Genomic DNA, 12,911 nt, shown 5'->3' on the forward strand with positions numbered 1-12,911 from the left:
ATATGTTTTGTGCTCAGGCAACTTGACAAATAGGGAGTCACTCCAAGGTCTCATCCTCCCCCCCTCCCAAGCATACATGACAACCGCCTTTGTTGCCGATAAGAAATATGACTGTATTATTGGTGGCGTTTGCGATGGGAGTGCCTGAATGATTATTTCAGCAACAAGGGGATAGGAGACAGCCATGACTTCTAAGAAGCTTATCCAAACATCCATGCCATTGTAGATACAATACAGACTTTAAGTGGTTCAACACTGACTTTCTCTCCCAAGGAAATCTTAGGAACCAGGGCTGACCCATTCATGAAGCCAACTGAAGCATTCACCCCAGGCAGCAGGTTGGCCGGGGGGCACACACCCCTGACCCCCTCTTGCCTCCATTGGGAGGAGCAGAAGCTGGTGCATCACCTAGTAAGGGCAGAGGTAACATTTGGTGCTTTTCCTCAAGCACCCAAAAGTATTAGAATCACCTTAATAGGAGCTAAGTGAACTCACCTCTTGCTTTCTTCCTGGAAAATCCCTCCCTCCCTTGTGGTATTCATTCTCCCCCTCCAAATAGAACAGGGAGAATTTGTTTTTCTACAGAATTCAGAGAGCTCCAAATATGATGGCACTTGCTCATGGAGCAACTAGGGATAACATCTGGGTGGAGAAGAGCATTGAAACGAACATATGCTATAGTTGATAGGACCATTTAGTTCTGCATGGACTAACAGCAGTTCTCTGGGACGGAAGGGTTCTAGCCATACTTGGATTTACCAGGCCTGAACCTGGGACTTTCTGCATGCAAAAAAAAAAAAAAAAAATGAACTCAACCACTGAAGTCCAGATCCTCCCTCCAGAGTTGCTAATTAACAGAGGTTTGAGAAACCAGCAGGCAAAGCTTCTCATGGCCTGGAACTCAACATGATCACCTGCCAATTGCTGCAGATTAAAATGGTGTTAAAGGGACAGCTACAGGGACCACTTCAAAAGATGGCAACCTTAATCACACCTTTTAGTTCAGCTGGCTTTTTGCCAGGTGACCTTTGCAGCTGCAGACCCATGTGGGACTCTGCCTGCTCTTCTTGAGTACTTTGGTGGTTTATAAAGGGAACTCGCAATCTTCTTTTTGCAACTGATCTGCCCAGCAGCTCCCTTCCCTATAGCCTAGAGATGTGCAACCCAATCTCTTGTTTTTCTTCTTCTCTTAAATGTTTTGCTTAGGCCCAACAAAGCCCTGGAGCTTCAACTCCAGACCAAACAGTTGACCCCCGATGCAGCAGTGGCTGAACTGATGCAAACAGTTCATAGGTATCCAGTGATGGTAACCCGAATCCAAGACCTCGTTAATTTGTTTCAGAAGGATGGACAACTTAATGCTCCAGATTTATACACCCCGAAAGCCCCCAGAGCACCTGTTAGGAGTCAGAGGAGATGAAACAGCTCTTTGGTGACTACTGTTCTTTTTAAATACCCTCAGCAATGTCTGGAATCAGGGGTTGGAGAAAATCGATGAAAAGCAAACCTGTGTCTAGCATTTCAAAGCAAGGCTTTGTCAGGAGACTGAACCTGCTGCCCTTAGGCAGAACTTCCGCATTTGTTACAGCTACTATAAGGACAATAGGATTTTTATTTCTCCAGAGGGTGGATGTATATATAAAGCTGTTAGACTCCCATGGATCTAGGAGCATAACTAGCTTGTGGGTGCAGAGATGTATTTGGTGAACAAGGAACCAGATACCTTTTCTCTGTAGGAGGGAAAAAAAGGGGGAAGTAGTTAAAGATCCTATTTTTATACTAAAAGCCATCAGTTCCTAGATAAGCCTCTGGGTACTGCTCAGGTACAGCAAGACCAAGCTGGATAATTTGGTGCTATGGACCAGTTAGCCTGGTTTCATACTTCAGGAGTAATCTGCAGGGCATAATTTTCCATCATCATCATCATCATCATCGCAGCCATATGCAACTTCTTGACAAAAAAGGTTGACAAAACAGTTTATGTAAAAAAGACAAATGAAAAGACAGCTCCCTGTCCCACAGGGGCTCACAATCTTTAAAAAAAAATGCATTTAGTAAGCCTCTTATCAGGAATAAGATTGAAAAGTAGGTTATAGGAGTTATAAAATCAATACAACAACGATTTATTTTATTTACCCATTTTGCTGTCTATGTTGTCCTTCTGTTCAGGTAACTTATACTCAGTGCAGGTTCCCCTATCCTAGTTGCACAACTGATGTTTAGCTATCAAAGAACACAGGTCTGACGCCATCACCAGAAAACCAGGAGGAAACGCCTTCCTGTCTTTTTTTAATCCATCCCTTATTTTTTCATCCATGGGTGCTAAAAGAAGCCCTCTTGGCATCTTCCTTATTCCTAACTCTGAACTGGTGGATCACAGGTGGCTATTGAGGTGTGCATGGACCTATGACATTGTCACAGATACAAGACTACACACATATCCAACTACAATTCATTTGAAAAAAAAAAATCCCCCCACAGTTCAGTATTTGCTATCACAAAAGCAGATGATGATTTCCATCGTTTATATTCTGTCTTTCTGTTTCAAGACATATTCAGAGCAGTTCACAAGAGATTAAACTGCTGTTGTGTGAGTGCGTAAGTCAGTTTGCCAGCAGCGGGAAGACTGCTGCACCAGCAGAGAGGCCAGGGCCAGCCAGCTCTGGGCCTCAGTGCTGGAAAAAAGCCTCCTCCAAGTGCTGGATAGTAAGTATTCCCAGGAGGCGTTTCGGGGTGGGGAAGATGGGTAGGAGGTAGAACTGAGCAGAGGGTGGGTGGGCCGAAGGGAGGATTGGCCCAGGAGGGGATGGGGATGGCAGTAGAGTCTGCGGCCGAATTCAATGCCCTGTCCTGAGCCACTCTGTCTGACACAGGCCTCCTTGGTTCTGCACCCATTAAATAGTGGTTGGCAACCTTCAGTCTCGAAAGACTATGGTATAAGCCTACAGCACCCAGTATTCCCAGGCAGTCTCCCATCCAAGTACTAACCAGGCCTGACCCTGCTTAGCTTCCAAGATCATGGCATAAGCCTACAGCACCTGGTATTCCCAGGTGGTCACCCATCCAAGTACTAACCAGGCCTGACCCTGCTTAGCTTCTGAGATCAGACGAGATAAGGCATGTGCAGGGTAAATAGTGGGCACGTATCCAAAGAGGGCCATTGGTGGCAGCAGAGCTGAACACAGGGTAAGGGAACATCTGATCCCTTACCCTGAGGAGGCTCTGGTCACTGGTCTGACCCCAGAGGGTACAATGGTGGCTCTTTTGGCACAGCTGTTCCTCACAACATCCCCGGACCTTAGGATTGGGCTGCCCAACCAGCAGTTGGTTTGAAAAACCAATTAGAGCTAGAATGAAAAAGTGCCCACTGAAACCCAAAAAAGCAGGCAATGAAAGTGCCAAGCGTACCTCTCTTGGAAAGCCATCCTGGTGCTGCTGACCTAACCTTCTGTCGCGTCCATCCCCTGGGTGGGGCCAAGGGGTGGAGCTTCTGCCAAACCGGTACAGGTGGCAGCTGACTTACCCCAACACGCAAGGAGCCGGTGAAGGTAGTCTATGCACACGGTTTATTCTCGTTATCAATTTTACACTCATCAGGGACTTGCTGCTTCACAAGACCCCGGTATTAGTCTTTAGCCTGCCTTGCTTGCCCAAGATGCGGGTTGCCGTTTCCCGTGTATATTCCCCCAGCTTCCCTCAGGTTGTCGGGAGACAGACAAGAGACTCGCCAGGATGTATTTTGCAAGCCCAACATCTAGGGTCTTTCTTCCTCCTTGGGGCCAGCTCTCCCCCAAGGGTTATCCCAACTTGGGGCCTTTCCCACCCTATCCCAGACAGGCACAGGTCTAGGGTAAGTACCTGGTCCTCCTTCCAAAGCCAGAGCCCAGGAGGAAATCTCCCAGTCCCATGGCTGCAGAGCTCCTTATGAGCCCAGCAGCTGGTTTCTTTGACTCCACCCCTTCTGGCCACGTGACCCTTGGTAGGCCCCTTGCAGAAGGGCTAGATCCTGGCCATACTTATCTGGCTCCCCTACTCTTAAGGAGACCACATAACACCAGAACCAGGGGACATCCACTAAAATTGGAAGAGTTAGAACAGACAAGAGAAAATATTTCTTTACTCAGCGTGTGGTTGGTCTGTGGAACTCCTTGCCCCAGGATGTGGTGATGGCGACTGGCCTGGACGCCTTTAAAAGGGGATTGGACAAGTTTCTGGAGGAGAAATCCATTATGGGGTACAAGCCATGATGTGTATGTGCAACCTCCTGATTGTAGAAATGGGCTATGTCAGAAGGCCAGATGCTCCTTGGGGCATTTGGTGGGCCGCTGTGAGATACAGGAAGCTGGACTAGATGGACCTATGGCCTGATCCAGTGGGACTCTGCTTATGTCTGTTGTCTTGTGTGCTCCCTGGGGCATTTGGTGGGCCGCTGTGAGATACAGGAAGCTGGACTAGATGGACCTATGGCCTGATCCAGTGGGGCTGTTCTTATGTTCTTATGACCCTTGCTCCAGAGGAGACCCATGGTGCTTGAGCTGTGCCGGGGTGACACCCTCATACCCATTCCCCACACATCTATCAATGCGGGAACTGGGGGGAGAAGGCAAAGAGAAGCAGGATCTCTGATGTAGAGCGAAGTTCCTGGGCCGTTTTGTATGAGGATAGGAAGCTTTCAAGATATCTTAGTCCTAGACCTAGACTACTGAGAATTCTACACACCCCCTTCCTTGATAGGCATGCTGTTGAGTGTCACCCAGGCTAGAACTAGAAATCTGCAGAATGTGTGTTCTGCTACCCCTAGTGATGAGTTGTGTTTCACAACTTTCCCAGGGCTATGAAGTCCATAGTAACTCCACCTACCCAGGCTGTATATTGGTTTACCTTGATCTAATAGAACTACAAAGATTCTGGTTTGGCAACAGTCAATACTGATGATTAACTGATGATCTTGATCCCATTTGGTTCCTTTCCCAGGGACTGTGCATCTGTCCTACCAGCTCTCCCAGTTGCCTACAGACTAGTGTGATTTCATGCTCCATGCATTGAAAGATCCAGTTCTGTTTTGCCATTCAGATTCTTACCTTAACAGGCTCTTTTAATAGGTGCCTGGAGGTAAATAATCTGTATGCGTCAATTAATTAATTAATCAATCTGTATGCCTTCTTCCTTGAGAAGGAAGGTGTGTGTTCAATCATTTTTGCACCTCTGACACACAAGTGCAGAAAACTCTGAGCTTAGGGAGGGGGGTCTGTGGTTAAGTCAGGCTGTCCGGAGATAGGATTTACCCAAGGCTTTGCAGCTCCCCTTCCTTAAAGCATCAGCAGCTGCTACTAGGCCAAGGTGCACTGGGAAGCCTATGCAATTTGATCCACATTCTAGCATCCTGGAAGGCATATCTTCTGTGTCCGACCTTCAGAGCAGCGAAGAGTCCGACAACCGCAGCAGGCTCCGCACTCCGGTTGAAAGTCCTTGCAGCTGGTCTGGGGCAGCAGCATTACAGAGCAATTTTCCAGAGCTCTCCATAAGGATTCTACTATTTCAATGCATTGATTGAGCAGAAATGGCGAGTGTGGTGCCAGCAGCATAGCTAGAGGGGGTGCAAAGTTTTGTTTAGTGCTCCCTCCCCTTTGTGGTTGGCAACCTTCAGTCTCAAAAGACTATGGTATAAGCCTACAGCATCTGGTATTCCCAGGCGGTCTCCCATCCAAGTACTAACCAAGCCTGACCCTGCTCAGCTTCCAGGATCAGACAAGATCAGGCATGTGCAGGGTAATTCTGCCTCCATTTGCTCCCAGCACCCAGAATAGCTCTGAAGGGGAGGGGGGAGGGGCCACTTGCACACTGCAGTGAGGTTCCCCGAAAAACTTAGTACTTTGCACCCCCTCTAGCTATGCCACTGCATGCTGACTCTCTCCTCAGTAGTTGCCTATGAAATCTAATGGCGACCATTGCACGTCCTTTGTGAATTATGTAGCATGCACCACTTGCATCCTCTTCAGATGCCTAGTTCTCAACAGTAAACCTGTGTGTGGGCTGTACCTCTTTGGGCAGCAGGTGAAGAATGGCCTAATAAAATGCTCGCCCACTGGAAAAAAAACAAAAAACAACCCTACACACAGAAAAGCAGTATGTCAGGAACTGCTGGAATCCTCCCCCTTTCTGTGTGCAGGGAATTTTATATAGGGGAGAATATAGCAAAGAGAACCCCCACCTGCAGTGTGAAGTGGTTCAGCCTAGGAACAGGTTTACTACCTCAGTAGCAGGGGGACGGGGACGACAAGACACTTGCCATTGGCCCATCATCCAGATCAGCTTTACTATGAAGGAATATAAAGCAGGGGCTTTGGGCAGCAGATTACAGATCACACAATTTTCCTGCCACTAGTCCCCATTTCTGTGTCAATTCTAGTCTGAAGAGCAGGGCAATGGGGCGTGATTTTTCATTTCAGTTGCAACTTGTATAAGACTAAACATTCTATATTCCTGATTATGTATTACAGCATCACACAGGTTTGTACTGAATGTCCTGATAAATATTCTTTGAACCTGATGAAAAAGCTGTCACAGAGATAATCATCTTATAGTGGAGGCTACCATATAACTTTATTACATCACCTTTGATGTTAGTATAGATGCTTCATCAGGGACAGTGACACACTAATTGGCCCACATCAGGGTCAACGTACCTGCTTGGCTATACCCCCAGTAACCCAGTATACCCCCCAGTAACCAACATTGTCTACATGGGGCAGAATTGAACATAGAGATGGTTTCTCCATGTCGTTTGGAGTCCCAGATCACCCAAGGTTTCAAACTGCATGAAGAAACCTTCTGTGCATTTTGTTCTGCCCCTTGAAGACAAACTCCAAACATGGCAGGCCGATGGTCAGTGGGTACATCAGCCACAGGACCAGAAGGTGGAGCTCCTGTTACCCTGCACATGCCTGATCTCATCTGATCTCGGAAGCTAAGCAGGGCCAGGCCTGGTTAGTACTTGGATGGGAGACCGCCTGGGAATACCGGGTGCTGTAGGCTTATACCACAGTCTTTTGAGACTGAAGGTTGCCAACCAACTCTCTGAACACAGGGAGGATATCTTGTGTATAAGACTAATGTCAGATTGAGCTGCCTGTCCCCCTTACTGTTAGAAAGAGGGAGAGGTAAAGCCATAGGCCCTGATCCAGCTAAAATTAGTCAAGATTAACTCTCACTGACAGCAGCAGGTCTTAAATTAGCTGTGACTAATTTGTTTCATTGACTTCAATGTGAGCTAATCAAGATTAATTTTAACCGGATAGGCCGCTATCTTTCTTCACCCCTGAACTCTTTGCTAGTTTTGCATACGGTCTGGAAAGAAGCAACATCACAGTGCCTTTTCTTTCATCGTGCTGTCTGCAGGGAAGAGAGGGACATAGTCCACAACAGTAGCAAGCCCTTTCGAGGATCACAGTCCCAGAGTGTTTGCTTGTGGCCCCTGCCAAGGAATTAATCACTGGGCAAATTTCAGCATGAATTGCATTGAAACCTTGAGCTGATTAATCTCAGCAATTAAGGCTTGCATCCCCCCCCCCCAAATAATGATTTCTTTTTTAATGCCGCTTTCTTCATCTAGTGCCTCTTGGCCTCCTTCATTTCCTCCAACGCTCCCTTTAAAAATCTGGTCATAATCCACAAAGCATATGAACTGCTAGATGACTGGCAATCCTCAAATCCGTTCCGCTCTATTCTCTTCCAAAGGAATGTCTCCAATCTGACAACACTCATTCCCCTGTCAACAGATGTTGCAACCATGGGCTGCTGGTCCCTGGGGTAGGGGAGAGCAGAGTTGTCCTTTATTGACATCTTCTGCCAGAAGTCAATAAACTGTCACTAGGTCGTCAGCAGTCCCAAACAGGTGTTCTCTCCTTTTCTCCATCTCGCTAGCAAAATCTTCTAAGATCCTGCTATTGATGGTCCCCATGTTACCACTTACTGCTTCCATTGACAGGTGTTTCTCTCTATAACCAGACAACAGGTGTTCCCTTTTCATCTCCTGCCAAAAACAAGAAAGACTCGGCGGAAAACAAAGCCTATTTTCTCAAACTGACTGCTGTAATTAAAAGGTGCAGAAAATCCATACTATGGAAGGGAAAAGAGGGGTGAATATCAGTGAGAAGACTTATTGGCCCCAGATCACACTGTGACAAGTTTTCCCTCCAAGGTGGAAACATCTAGACAGAAACCTTGCTTTTGAGTTTAATAGACGACTTTAAAAGAGGAAGACATTCTCGTGGTTGACTGGATTGCTTTCGTCCTCATCCGAAAATGGAAATCGGCCTATTTTCCATCTGTTCCTAATGATCCTGTCATAAGCTTTTTGCATGTCAGAAATCACAATGGCAACTCGGTTATTACAAGGTCTTAGCAGGGGTTGATGCCAGACTGAAATTGTATCTGCACTGAGCACATTCATGCTCAATCACTTTTCTCCGGGAGCAATTCCTCCCATGGTAACTCCCGGGAAGCAAGTGCGATGCCTCCGTTTCATGAAGATGCTGTCACTGCCAGCCACTTATTGTGAACTAGCTGAAGGCCTGTCGAGCTGGTGAGGCAGAGGGTCAGCTGCTTTTTACCTGCTGCTCTGCGATAAGTAGTAGAAAGAAACTGATTTTCACATAACTGAATTGTAATTGCAATTTTATGACAAGGAGGATAGTTTCTTTGTGTTGGGAATCAACTACTGTAATTAAACTACTATTAAGAATTTTAGGGGGAGGTTTTGTTTTTTATAATCATGCTGAAAACTCTATCCAGTGGTTCCCAAACTGTGGGTCGGGTGGGTCACCCTCTGATTTTTGGTGGGTCGCCAAAGGGTAATGGAAAGACCAGATAACTAATGGTCTCAAGCCCCAAGGCTATTCAAAAATCAGAGACTGTAACTGCTAAATATGGGCAAGCAGCCGGTGAGTAGGGGATGGGGCCAACCTGGGGCAGCTCTTGAGATCTGAGTAGCCCTATTGGGGCTGCTGTGGTTTTACCCCGGGTAAGGGGAAGTGATTCCCTATTACCCAGGCAGAGCTGCTTTTGACCCCAATCCCGTGTTGGATACGGCACGGGCCAGCCGTCCTCTCCATGCCAGAGTTGGTTAGGATAAGTTGAAATCCTTAAGCCCCTTTTGCTTAGCAGTCAGAGAATACACAATTTGTGAAATTGGTTATTATAATCCTTGGAGGCTCGTGTTAAATTCACAATGAAACAAAACTAAGGTCAAGTGGAAAATGTCAGAGCAAGGCTGGCGCAAGTTGTTTTGGTTTTCAAAAAGTATACAGCCCAAGAGTTTGCTTGTGTTTTTAAATTTAAAACTATAATGCATCTGAATAATAATGCTTTTTAACTTGGACTTGTATTTTAATACACTCATTTCAATGTCATTTATGCAATTGCCCCTTTTGCAGGTACTACTGAAGGGTTTTTGTTTAAATTTGCCATTGAAGTGCCAATTTTGTTAATATTGTAGGTTTGAGAGCCTGTGGTTACAGAAAGTGGTTTACAATAGCCCTGGCAATGTGGTACACTGTTAATCTGCTGGTTAAAGGTAGAGCTGGTTTAAACTTCCAGCCAAAAGCCACCGCTATGGAACATTCTTCAAGTTGCAGCAAAGGTCATAAGCAAATCTACTCTAATTGTCCCCTCACACTCCCTCCCAGGCCAAATCTAGCACTCAGATGCATGCAGAAGTCTTCCGCTCCATTGACCTGCAGGCAGGCAGACTGCACTATCAAACATTTCAAAACTTTTTAAAGCAGCGGTTCTCAAATTTTTAGCACCAGGACCCACTTTTTAGAATGAGAATCTGTCAGGACCCACCGGAAGTGATGTTATGACCGGAAGTGACATCATCAAGCCGAAGAATTTCTACTTGAAATGAATGGGGACCCACCTGAAATTGGCTGGCGACCCACCTAGTGGGTGCCTACCCACAGTTTGAGAAACTCTTTAAAGAATCACATTTAAAAAATGAAATAAGTCTTGAATTGGACCTGAAGCTGCTTAAGTCCTGCTCTGTCCCCTTGTATTCTCTGGACAGCTCTCACTTTCTCTCCATGGGAGAAAAAAACTAACATACTGTACTAGCTTCCGTCCTCAGACAACTGAGCTGTGACCGTAGCTGTCTTTTCCTAGCTCTGTGGTTCACATTTACGAAGGGTAGAGAAAGCATAATGCCACTGTTTCATTTATGTGTCAGTCTTATTTCTACCTTTCCTTATTGGCTAGCAGCATAGAGGGTGGAAACAAGCTCCTTTCTCAGCATTTTTCTCAATGCTGCCTGCACAAATTTGGGACATGTCACACAAGCTACTTTATGGGGGTTTTTGTCCCCCCACAAATCCCATCTAGCACCACTAACTTTAGATGCTGAAGAGGACAGAAATGCAGCAGGGTCTCTGCTCAGAGCATCTACTAGCTTTTGTAGACACATCAAGAATGTGGGCAGGCGATGCAGAAATATTCCTTTTGGGGGGGGGGGAACCTGCAAAAAATGGAAGAAAAAAAACAGTGGATGAATCATGCTCATGTGTAAATTATCAGCTCTTATGAAGAAGCAAGAAGGCAATGACAAAGCTTTGATGCATTTCATGGATGACTCAAAAAAGCCATTCTGCACTGGAATAACAATGCTTATGAAAATGTATGTCCATGACAACGATCAGTGTTGTGACATTGAGTGATAGTTGAGTTTAAATGCAATTGGTAAAAGGTTTCAGATGTTACTTTAATTTAAATGTGTTAATCAATTATTCTCTCTCTCTCTCTCTCTCTCTCTCTCTCTGTAAGCACATGCATATTTAATTGTCCTTTGATGAGTAATTTTGTGTATCTCTTTTAAAAGTTGTTACAGAGATAAAGAGGAATGCAGGGTAAAAGTCAGAAAGGCAAATTAGAAAAGATGATGGGTGTAGGGGAGAGCCAGGTGGTAGTGGAGGAAACAAAGTTGGTAAGGTTGCTTAGCATTGCAATATGAGCAACCTCCATGAGGAAATCTGCATTCAGTCATTTTTTTTGAAATGTCAAGCAGTGGAGTTTCATGAAAATCCATCTGCCTATTTTGGCTGCTTTCATTTGTGTGCTTTCCCTTCAATATGTCAATTTCCCACTTCAGCTGAAGACTTAGGGCCCAATTCTAAACACTGCACAGCGGCTTACCGCCAGCGTGCACTGTCGCAAACATGCCATAAAGCACATTTGAGACCTCAGGGCCAATCCAGCACAGGTGCTATTTCAGCAACGGTGGACCGCCACCACTCCGCAGTTGCACAGACCACCAGGCAGTGGAGAGGTAGGTGGGTGTTCCGGGTTGGGGGGAAGGTGGGGGGAGCCGGGTGGAGGGCGGAGAGAGGGCAGGGAGAAGGTGTACCAGGGAGAGGGAGCAGGCCAGGAGGGAGGCAGGACTGGTCGAGCTTTGGAGCCAATGGCCAATGACCCAACATGGAGGCTCTTGATTCTATGGCGACCCTTGGGACACCTTAGAATCAAGTAGCCCCAATGTGGAGCTACTTGCCTTAACTGGGGCACCAGGGGAGGAGGCACCAGCGTTGCCCGGTTAGCGCGCAGGATGCAGCTGCAGCCATTTTAAGTGCTGCAGCAGCCCTGGGTACCAGGCAGCTCAGGATTGGAGCTGCCCATCTGTTTTTGCACAATTCACCTACCATACACCGAAACCTGAATTTTGCAGTCTTAAGGCTGCTTAAACAGGCATTCTCGCCTGTGTTTCACTGGTGGTTGACACAAAAGGGAGAAAAAATCGTACCAACACAGATGGCTTGGCACAAAAGAGGTTAAAATAGCAAGAGAGTGCAGATGGCTTGGTGCAAAAATGTTCAAAAAAAATATTGTGAGATTGCAGATATTGCAAGAACACATAATGCTTGTTCTTGTAAGCCTGCCTTGAAAACGGATTTGTCAAAAGGGTGGTAGATTCCTAGGAACAATCTTTTGTTTGCTGCCAATATTTTTGGATGCATAATTCAGAAGTGACGGAATTGCTGTATTCAACCTGAATTGTTGGTACTTTCAAGGAACAGTCAGCCACACTGGGTTCAGTAAAGTTTTGCCAAAGATGTAATGGAGCAAGAGCCAAAGCATTCCAGCTCATCTCTCTCCATGCTTCTGCTTTTGCTATACCCCCTATTCCTTTTCCAATATAGGGTTAAGAAGAAGCAAGACTGGCACATAACCTGATAAAGGGACAGGCTCAAGGAACTTGGGCCAGCCCAGATCCCAGAGCACAGTCTGATGTGGCTACCTTACTAAAGCACATCTAGGCCTGAGTGTGGTCAGTGCCTGGATGGGAACCTGTCTATGCCCTGCCTTGAGTTCCATTATGGAATTAAAATGAGATGTGCATGTAATAAATAAATTATGAATAATACGAGACACATGTTTTGTTGAATGAGATTTGTCTTGTTGCCTTCAAGACGGCCAGGTTTATTATGCATAAGCTTTCATGGACTGGACTAGACATTAGATCAGAGATTCTTAACCAAAGGTATCCATACCCCTTGAGCATAAGGGACTTGATCTCTGAACAATTAAAACAAAACTGTTGTTGAATTAGATAACTATCACCATCATCAATATGAAATGAGGCATTCTGTTCTGAGCTATCCATATATAAAGCAAAATCAAGCTATTGATGTCTTTTGAAGTCACACTAGTAGCTAATAGGACTGGTGAGGATGAGGATGATTTTGACAGTTGGGCAAAGGGGACATATTGGGTGCCTTTAATCATAGAAAGGATAAGAACCCCTGAACTAGATTCCACTTCCTGCCTGATCTTGTCTGATCTCGGAAGCTAAGCAGGGTCAGGCCTGGTTAGTACTTGGATGGGAGACCGCCTGGGAATACCAGGTGCTGTAGGCTAATACCATA

General features: G+C 45.9%; 2 pseudogenes; one reads left to right on the forward strand and one right to left on the reverse strand.

Moving 5' to 3' along the window:
* Positions 1–3,026: 3,026 nt before the first annotated feature.
* On the reverse strand, positions 3,027–3,141 carry LOC136656503 (5S ribosomal RNA; annotated as a pseudogene).
* Positions 3,142–6,916: 3,775 nt separating this feature from the next.
* LOC136656567 (5S ribosomal RNA) lies at positions 6,917–7,035 on the forward strand (annotated as a pseudogene).
* The last annotated feature ends 5,876 nt before the right edge of the window (positions 7,036–12,911 follow it).

The sequence above is a fragment of the Tiliqua scincoides genome, chromosome 6 (genome assembly GCF_035046505.1).
Source record: "Tiliqua scincoides isolate rTilSci1 chromosome 6, rTilSci1.hap2, whole genome shotgun sequence".
NCBI classification, from domain to species: domain Eukaryota; kingdom Metazoa; phylum Chordata; class Lepidosauria; order Squamata; family Scincidae; genus Tiliqua; species Tiliqua scincoides.